General features: G+C 49.4%; 1 long non-coding RNA gene across 1 annotated transcript in view; it reads left to right on the top strand.

Annotated features, from left to right (window-relative positions):
• The first annotated feature begins 386 nt into the window (after nt 1-386).
• The window catches only part of LOC118451902, a 16948-nt gene continuing 6879 nt past the window's right edge, over nt 387-10455 (top strand). The window contains exons 1-2 of the long non-coding RNA XR_004841480.1: nt 387-471; nt 6519-6524. This is a non-coding gene — a long non-coding RNA (uncharacterized LOC118451902). The remainder of the gene's footprint in view (nt 472-6518; nt 6525-10455) is intronic.

Here is a 10455-nt window from a genome sequence, read left to right as displayed (position 1 = left end):
AGGAAAGCAAATCCCCTCCCTTTTCTTCTTAAAAGTAGCTCATGTGCTGGCCCAGGATCACAGCCTAACACTTGCATTTGCATCTGCACCGATGAGTCTGGTCCAAACTGAAGTTTGCATCCCAAATATGAGCAAATCTGGGGCAGGGCCTGACCTTCTCAGCACACACACACCCACCCCCCCGCCATGCCTTCCCAGAGCTTGCCAGAGGCTTTCTTGAAGGAAAACCCATCTCCTCGGGGGTGAACCCCAGGGGACTGTGACACCTGGGCGCTAGGACAGAGCTATTGAAATAACCGCAGGTGCTGGTTTTGGCTGGGAGAGAGTTAGTTGTCTTTATGGTAGCTGGCATGGGGCTATGGTTTGGATTTTTGATAACCCTGGGATGGTTTAGTTCCTGCTAAGCAGGGCTTGCACAGAGCCAAGGACTTTTCTGCTCCTCGCCCCACCCCACCAGCGAGAGGCTGGGGGGTCACGAGCTGCTGGGAGGGGACACAGCTGGGACAGCTGACCCCAACCGACCCCAGGGATATCCCTCACCATACGTCATGCTCAGTGCCTAAAGCTGGGGGAAGAAGAAGGAAGGGGGGGACTTTCGGAGTGATGGCATTTGTCTTCCCAAGTCACCGTTGCGCGTGATGGAGCCCTGCTGTCCTGGAAATGGCTGAGCACCTGCCTGCCGGTGGGAAGCAAGGAATGAATTCCTCAGTTTGCTTTGCTTGCATGTGTGGCTTTTGCTTTACCTGTTAAACTGCCTTTATCTCAACCCGTGGATTTTCTCATTTTTACCCTTCCAATTCTTTCCCCCATCCCACCGGAGGGGAGCGAGCGAGCGGCTGTGTGGGGCTCAGTTACCAGCTGGGCTTAAACCACGACACTATAAAATAAAAATAACTGCTAGTTCCTATCTGCTGCCTTAATAACGTAAGGCTTCCAGCACATCACCTAGCTGCTATCTCACTTTTCTATGCTGTGTTACCTCTAGATTTTGTGGCTTTATTTTTTTTTTTTTTGCCTTTTTTTAAATTTCATTTTTACCTTTGTGCTGGTGGACTGAAGCTACGAGGAGGCCGATCATAGGCTGGTGCCATGCCCTGGGTGCCCTGGTCCTGCAGCAGCAGCTCCTCCATCCATCCCAGCTCAGTTGCTGCCACCAGCTGCCGGCAGGTCCCCACTGCAGCCCGGGGGGCTCCGGGTGCGCCGTTTCATCTCAATCCTTTTCTTCTGCTTTCATCCATCTCCTCTTCACTTCTCCCCTTTCTCTCCTTTCTTATACCTAATCTCTGCCCAAGTGCAAATGCAACCAGTTCACATCAAGCCTCGGTGGTGGTAGATAATTTCATGAAGTTTTAAGTTCAAATACCTGAAACATTTCTAGGATCGTCAGCAATTCTTTCTTCACCCAATTTCCAGTTGCATCCTATGAAGACATCTCCCTGTCCCTTTCCCCCTCCAGCTGCATTACTGGAAAGCAGCCTGGCTGGGGTGCTTTCTGCCCAGCAAGGTTTCTGCCTGTCGGGATGCCCAAGGTGCTGGCAAAGCCAGTGCACATTAAACTCATTAAAGTCCCTTCTGATATCGCTTAGAGCAGCCTTGTGTATAGGATGTGAGGCAAAGACATGAGTAAACAGCTAAGGTGATTTTCATTTGAAAATCCTCAAAGTTCCTTTTTTCCTCTACCTCTTATTGAAGGAGGGGGAAGCTCCTCTGCTTCCCTTGAGGAAATTCCCCGGAAAGCATAGCTTCAAGAAAAAAGGCTTTTCCAGATGAATAAGAAAAAAATGAAACCCGAGCCCCACCTTCCTCTGTCCCTTTGCATCTGGAATGATGGGTTGGTATTTAATTTCCCTGTAATGGAATACAGCACGTTTCCTTACACCCTTAGATGCCCACATCGACCAGAGCGTTCCTGAAAATTACTTAGGCGGCATGAGTGCTATATGCCAGGCTTAGACGATTTGCTATAGTTACAGAGTAGTCACGGAAATGTGGAAAGGCTTTGCAAGTGCAGCATTTACGGGCAATTTAAATTGAAAAGCAGCCATAATTTTGATACCTGGAAAGCTATCAACCATGCTGGTACCTGGTCTGTATGGGGCAGTAGGATGAAGCCATCTATAACTATCAGCTGTACCACGATGGGCACAGAAGAAGAACAGATTTAAGATTACTATTTATTTAATGTAACATGTAGAATAAATATGTTTATGTGTATATATACACATGAAAGAGAAGAAGAAATGCTAATGGTGCAGGATTCCCATTCTCAGTGTACTTCATTGTCTAACTCATAGAAGAAATCTGGGTAAAAGATAGAAGTGACTGTGCTATGAATTATAAAATGCCTGCTCCTCAGGGCCTGCTCTTTCTCTGAGATTTCTGCGTCCTACTGTTACGTGAATAATCCTGAATTTGCAGGGGATGTATGCTGGTATTAGTCTGTTAGATTTTCTCCTTCATTTCTCATAAAATTAATGCCTAAGTACACGTACAGGGCAAGAGTAAGCAGGCAGTACCGCTAAAGAATCATGTCATGAAAAAAGCCACTGAATGCCAGTGCAGCGATTTCTTGCATATACTATACACTACCCATAAATGTACAGTCTCTTGACAATTGGACTGCTATATATAAAACCAATGTCTTTTCTACTTTCCAGTTTCCCCTCAGAAAAATTCCACAAATAATGCTTATTCAATTCCCATCAGCTTCTGGACTCCTGACTCAGGCCTCTCTGAATAAGTCAGGCGTGTACATAACAAAAGACATTAAATATTAATGCCGAGGATTTTGTCACTGATTGTGCTATTAACATGTAGGGAACCATTCATCCTTTCCACATAAATAAACTCTGCCTAACGCGTTAGAGCTCTGCAAAGTCGGAGTTCACCTGACAATATATTCCCCCATTTCGAAAGATGAAAAAAAAAGGGAAAAGAGATGCATGAGCCGCTCTTTTATGGTTCCCTGCACTCGTACTTGGGGTTTTAAACCTAGACTAACAGGGCCATTAGAAAAAGAGGGAAAGGAAGAAGAAAAAAGAGGAAAAAAGGTCATGCTTAAGGTCATCCTGGTGGATGCAGCTGTTAGGTCGTGCACTGCCTTTAGCAGAGCCTTGCATGAGGCAGCCGCAGCACCACACTTGAGCGGGTCCGACACTGCCAGTGCAGGTCCTCCGTGCTCATTAGCTTGGCCTTTGCACCAAGACCTGCCAACGTACCCGTGTTTGTCTGCTCAGGCCTGTCTTACGGAATGGTTTCTGCTGGATTAGAGAAATTTAAGCACCCTCGTCCCTTCACATTCCACCATTTACAGGCAGTGGTGCTGCTGATGGACGTCGCCTGGCATTGCATCTCCCTGGCCCATCACAGCACGCATCACTGGCACTTTTTAAGAGCAGTGGCTCTTCAGAAACCTGAAGCTTCTATGCCACAAATAGTTTTCAGCTAAGTGCTTATTATTATGCTCATTTTCTATTTTTTTCGTGTAGTACAACCTCTCCAGCTCACGCTTGCAGCTCAGATAAATTGATACTGCCTCGGCGGCTGCACTTTTGCCCTGAAATCTCCGTGTCAGTCGTGTGGGTTTTAGATAGTTCAGGACCCCCTTCGGTTCGGAGGGCATAAATGCGGATTGCCTTTTGCAGCCCCTGCTCTCATGAATCACCTCTGAGGAGGCGACAGGGCTGATGGGGTTGTGCTGGGATTCCCCCATGCTCCGCAAGCTGCCGCCTCTGCAGCCGTTTGGGTTCTGCCACAATCAGGAGCTTGTGTCGAGTAGAAAGTGACAGGCTAATTTAAGGAAAAAAAAGTAGTATCCTGCTTTGTGAAAGCAGAGCCTTAGTCAGATGAGCTTGGAATTATAGTGGGAAATATAAAATGCATTGAGATTTTTTCCCCCCCGTTTCTCCTAATGTCAGCCATTCATCTCTCCTTTCAACATTCCCAGGCAGCAGGTCAGTAATGGGGGTGTCAGGTCTCATGCTGCAGGTGTTACAGCATCCAGTAAGGGTCTTTTTCTGCTCCTGACCAGCCCCGAACAACATGCCCCATCCAGAAGGTATATATATGTATATGTATATATCCACATACCCCATCTGGACTCTGGGCACGGAAGGCTTTCACAGATCCCAAGCCTGACTTCAGCATGATTTCAGACTGCTATGTATTTGATGTAAACCCCTTTTTGCCCAAGTTTAAGCTGGCCATTTTGCTGAACCAGGCAGCATCTTGGTCCCTTTCTGGCGGGAGGTGATGCGGCGGGCCTCGGCTCTCTCCCTTTGCTGGTTGCTGTGTCCTAATTTGTTTGTGGGTCTTGGCAAGGTCATGCCTTTGTCACGAGACCCGCAGTGCAGAGGACCGACCAATATTTTTTTTCATATCCATATTTCTTCTATATGTGTTTTACCTACATCTGCCAGGAAGTGGGCAGCAATACCAATAATTAGACTTAATGCTTGTATAGCACTTTACATTGTATTCATTAGCCATGTTACTAATGCCACTTATCAGGTATAATAGCAGATGCAATCAAACATTGCCTGGGACTCTTCCTTCTATTAAGGCTGAGTTCTGGCTTCTGTAAGCCAAGTTTCATTAGCAGAAGTGGTGGAGGGAGGGAGAGGTAAGGGCTGTTTCTGGATGGATGGCTGTCACCAGCGGAGAGCAGCAGCCACCAGCCACTACACACCTCAGAGGGGTGGCAACTTCCAGCTCCCGCTGCCACCACCCCGCAGCCCCCAGCCTCAAGCCCTGGTGGCTCAAGGATGTGCCCTGACATCCCCCAGACTTGTTTAATCCCTGCTAGATGTGAAGGCTGGCTTCTGGCTCCTTGTTCAGATGAGGACGTCTCTGGGGCCAGGGTGCAGGTGTGTGTGCTGCCACAGCTCAGCACTTTTTTGGAGGGCCCTTGTCTCTACTCTGCTGGAGCTCCTCGTGCAGACCATGTGAGATGGCTCAGGGCAGGAGAGGGGGACATGTGAGTATGCCTGTGAGTGTGTGCACCCACATACACGTGTGAGTGTGCCTGTGTGGATGGGACCCTGAAAACCAAGCCAAAAAGCCCTGCCCTGAACCTCTGCCAGTCTTTTAACACCCTGTGATATCAAATGCCTCTCACAGCAAACATCCTGGCATGTAAGCGATGGCTCCAGCAAAGCCATGGAATATGCATAATGTCTGTATTTTTGGAGCCATACTTTTCCTCCAGTTATCTTCCTTCCACTTGACAGCCCGCAAGCCATCAGAGAGGCTGCTCCATCACCACTTCACTTCTTGCTTTGCTTCAGTTTCCCTTGTATGCCTTCGCAACAGCATCTGACCACTGCTGGAGAGGGGTACCCCACTTTGCCTGGCTCTGCGACACAGTGCTAGGGTCCCCAGTGTCTTGTTCATGCAAGGGGTTAGAAGAGAAACCCCTGATGCTGTAGGTGGGATAAAAGAGGAGAATGGCTTGATTGTGGCTATGGGCTCTGCTCCCTTCACACGGCTGGGCCAGACCTCCCATCCCAGCCTCCTTCCCAGGAGGTCTGGGGCTGCTCGGTGAGCTGTGGGGCCAGACTGGGCCCCCTTTGGCTGTGTAACCATGCTGGCACGTGTGCCTGCATGATCAGCCTTTACACAGACACCTATTTCCTTGTGATAGAAGAGCTTATATAACTTTGTCCGTCTCTACGCCAGGTCCTTATTTGTTGCAGCTCAGCTTCGTTTTCCATTTACTGCTTGCAGCTCTGAAACAGTTGGATTGCTGCAGATTTCATCAATGTGGTCTTTTAAATAGGAACATGTTAGGCTTCCCCATCCTGCTGCCTTCGATGTCAGGCAGCCCGCGAGGCTCAGGTTCCCCGCCGGCACCATATGGCGCTGCGTTCTTCTCTCTCTGAGATACCTGGGTATGGCTAGCAGTGATTAACAGAGAGATTCACAGTTGTGCCTAGGGTGCGGAGGTAATTAGAAACACTGATAATCACAGCACAATGGTAAAGAACATCTCTGGGATTTATTGCCTTCCTCGTCGTTGATGCTGCAATGAGATTTAATACAAATTTACCCAAGCTAGATCTATCCTGTATAGGATACAGTTGAGGAAAAGCCCAACAGGGCCACTCTGCCACATCTTCCCTCGCTTGCGATCCCACCCGCAAGTGGAAGGTGACGTGGGGCAGAGCAGCCTTCTTGGGAGGGCAGTTGTGCTAGAGCTTGGAGAGCATCTCCGGGGCTGCCCCAAGCCCTCTCCAGGGAAACACAGTCATGAATGGTGCTGCACATCCTGAGCGTGATCCACGTGAGGTGCAGTGGATCGGACACACTCAGATAGAGTTGCTGTGATTTGAAGAATCCAAAGTATCAAAGAGCTGGAGAACTCAGAGGAAGGGTGACAGGTGTGCAAAGTGGCACTCAGCGGCACCCTGATAGACTGGCTTGCTTTTTAGTTTTGCCAAGGCCTTGATACTTGGTCTATAGCATACAGGAGTGCTGATAGTAATTTGACTTCTGAAGCGCTCCAACATCAAAGCAATCAGTGCACCGTACCAAAGACAAAATGCAATTAAGCTAGTGTATTGCGCTAGGGAGAATAAAGCTGAACTTCAGATTTGAGTTCCAATTTTTAAACGAGTGGGTGTGAAAACCCCTCAATGAATCACCTCCTGCATTTTGCATATGGAAGTGGTGCCACCAGTACAGTCACGGGAACTGTATCAGCAAATAATCAGATGAAGAGAAAATTTTCAGGCCCAATTTGTAATGCCGTCAACAACCACAAACACACCTGAGCTGGAGATTCAAGTCAGGTTTGCTGAGGAGGGGTAGCAGGCTGTAAAATAGAGGACAGAGAAGAAAAGTGGGGCGTGCGTCTGGAGGGGCCCTGGAAGCAGCCAAAGGAGGGATAACTCCTAGTGCTTATACAGCCTGGAGGGGCCAGTAGCACCAGTACTGCCTTACAGGTGGGGAAACTGAGGCACGGAGTGGGAAGGTAGCTTTCTAGGTGTCTGCTGACAGGGTGAGTGGCTGCACCTTCAGTTCCACTTCTTTACTCTATCCCTTTGGCAAGTACAGGGGATTCATGCTGCCCTGGAAATCCATCCCAGTTTCCTTTCTCAGAAGCCTGTTGCTCCATGCTCCTCTTCAGTGTTAGGTTACCAGAAGCAGCAATGGAAATTTGCCAGTGAAAATCTTTAATGCTCCCATTATCTGGACTAATTTGGGCATCTCTGCATGGAGAGATGTCGCAGGGTGTGGGCAACCCCCCCCATGTGCACTGGTGATGCTTTTTTCATAGTTCGGAGCTGCATTCTTCATTCCTCAGTAAGACCTCTCCTCGTGTTACCTGGTTCTCTCTTTTAATAACACAAAATGATTGTGGATGGATTTCCATGGCAGACTATGTTCTACCCTGTTGTGTTCACACAACACAAAATTGCACAGACAGTAGGATTTTCCCTGCTGCTGCTCTTCTGGCAGTGGACACCCAAATTATAAACACAAGGGGATTTTGAACAGAACAGGCTTATTCCGCCGTAGGATTATCCCTGAGACATGGCACCTTCCCCAGCCTCACCCTCTAGCCATCCCAGGGAGAGCCGTCTCGACTGTAGCAATGGTCTAATATATAAAGTGGAGAGATGAAGGATGCCAGCATAATACCCAGTCATGCTGGGATTCCCTTCTACCTACAGCTAGAAACGTGCCTGTATGACAGCAATTCAAAAAAAAAAATAAAAAAAAAATCCCCCATGTAATGAAGAACTCTGCTAGAGCGCTGCAACGTTTAGGCACTGGGTTGGCTTTTATTACCATGATAAAATTACACAAGCTTCGCCTCGCTCCCTCTTTGCCTGCTGTGCAGCTTCTCGCTCTCTCCTCTCCTCGTCGGCTGCCTCCGCACGCTCCCTCCCCGCTTGCTTTGCAGCCAGGGTGGGGGCGGCGGGGATGCAGGTAGGACAGGCAGCCCTGGGCTCCCTCCCAGCCCTGGGCTCCCTCCCAGCCCTGGGCTCCCTCGGCTGGGATCCCCTGGGCTGCAGCACTGGCGTGCGGCGCCCGGCAGGACTGCATCGCTGCTAGGGGAGATGCCAGCGCAGAGCCTCAGCAGCAGCACCGCCGCCAACTTGGGGTGCTCAAGGTAAGAGCGAGTCGCTCCCTCTGCTTCACTAAAAAGGGGTGAGAGGCAGCTGCCGGAAAGCTGGCAGCCCCTGGGGTCTCGGTGCCGAGCGCTGGGCAGCGGTGGAGGCAGCTCAAGGGGCAGGGAAAAGCTCTCTGCAAAAAAACTAAAACAAAAGATGCTGCCGAAAACGAGGATGCTCAAGGGCGCGGAGTCGGTGGCTGAGTTGGGATGAACCGGTGGGAACTGTCGGGGACTCCGTTAGTTTAATGAGATTTGGGGGGGTCAGCGCAGTCGGGAGCGAAGTAGCAATTTGACCTAGCCCCGTTCTGCTCCCATCTGCCCTTGCCTCTGCAGGGAGCCGAGGAGCTGCTCTGCTTTAGAGTTTTAACTCGAGCTGAAGCAATTTTTCAAGGAGTGCTCCTGATGTGTGCCCAGGTCATGGTGGGCTGTGGCGAGAGAAGGAGAAGGTGTTTGCATGGGGCGAGGGGCTGCCGTGTCCCCATGGGAGCTGTGTGTGCCTGCGGGTGCGCCGGTACCCCGCACGCGCCGGCCCCGTGCACCCCGCTGGCTCCCGCACTGCCAGCACCCATTTTAATTGTCCTCCCCTCATTATCCTCCCCAGTCTCCAGGAGACCTTAAATGCAGCTACAGCTAAAAAACCTTCCTGTTAGGAAGGATTAAATGAAGCCATAGGGAGAAAGCGATGATTTGGGGAGGTGGCGGGGCTGGCTCTTTAAACGGTGGCTGTTGCGGGACACGGGTTCTCTGGCGAGAAGTTCCCATACTTGTGTGCATGCCTATAGCACATCCTATAGCACATCCAGGCATACATCTCTGCACGGACTATTTCTCTTTTAGAGGGCAAGTGTTGTTCAAGGGAAATTTTCATTACATGTGTCAAACTGCAGTAATATGATCCATAACACCGAGATCCCGTTAAAAATAATGGGTGGGAACTGGCTCCACAAGGACATTACTTGTCAGGGATGAGCTCATCTCAGGGAAAAAAAAAGAAAAAGAGTTACAACCTGATGATCATAATGTGTAGATGAGGAGCAGTGCGGTGCTTTCTGTGCACTGAGGGGAGCCTTTGCTGTGTTTAGGTTGGACGCTTGTAAGCACGTACTAGAGCTTAAAGGGGTCTCCTGCCATGGGGAATTATGGCAGAAATATCAGGTGGGATGACAGGAAGTCATGCGTCTGACATGGCATGAAAATTGCTGTTTCATGGCTCCTCTGGATCCCTAGTGTTATCATTTGGGGAAAAAGAGAGGAAAAGGGTTAATTCTCTGGCATATTTAGCCAGGCATTGAATATACAGTGCTGCACTGATCGTCCCAGGGTGAAAGCACTGAGCCAGATGTCTGCTGCTCATTTGGAAATACACCTTAGTGCCTCTGCCCTAAATGACGTGTGACACGGACTATTTCTCTTTTAGAGGGCAAGTGTTGTTCAAGGGAAATTTTCATTACATGTGTCAAACTGCAGTAATATGATCCATAACACCGAGATCCCGTTAAAAATAATGGGTGGGAACTGGCTCCACAAGGACATTACTTGTCAGGGATGAGCTCATCTCAGGGAAAAAAAAAGAAAAAGAGTTACAACCTGATGATCATAATGTGTAGATGAGGAGCAGTGCGGTGCTTTCTGTGCACTGAGGGGAGCCTTTGCTGTGTTTAGGTTGGACGCTTGTAAGCACGTACTAGAGCTTAAAGGGGTCTCCTGCCATGGGGAATTATGGCAGAAATATCAGGTGGGATGACAGGAAGTCATGCGTCTGACATGGCATGAAAATTGCTGTTTCATGGCTCCTCTGGATCCCTAGTGTTATCATTTGGGGAAAAAGAGAGGAAAAGGGTTAATTCTCTGGCATATTTAGCCAGGCATTGAATATACAGTGCTGCACTGATCGTCCCAGGGTGAAAGCACTGAGCCAGATGTCTGCTGCTCATTTGGAAATACACCTTAGTGCCTCTGCCCTAAATGACGTGTGGCCCTAAGACTTCATGCAGTGGGATGCCCATGGTCAGACTACCCTGTCCTACAGGACAACCTGGAGAAAGGAGCGGGAGCAGAGGCAGCATCCAGGGCTGCTTCTGATTCCTCTTCCCAATGGAAAAGCCCTCTTCTACCCTCCAGAGGTCCTAGTTAGCTCCTGCTGTCTCCCCTCTTCGGGGCCCTGCTGGGAAAGGCATGTCCACCAGTATTACATGAACTCAGCTGGAGATCAGATCTGCAATGACACCTTTGGTTTTCCTGACATGATTTTGCAAACGCACAATGCCAGTGCTGGGAGAACCCTACCAGAGCATCAAAACCAGACCCAAAAAGCAGCCAACAGGAGACAGCATTCC

The sequence above is a fragment of the Egretta garzetta genome, unplaced genomic scaffold, assembly GCF_000687185.1.
Source record: "Egretta garzetta isolate BGI_Z169 unplaced genomic scaffold, ASM68718v1 scaffold322, whole genome shotgun sequence".
Taxonomy (NCBI): domain Eukaryota; kingdom Metazoa; phylum Chordata; class Aves; order Pelecaniformes; family Ardeidae; genus Egretta; species Egretta garzetta.
Note: the sequence above shows the minus strand (reverse complement) of the source record. Positions and strands in the feature narration are given on the sequence as shown.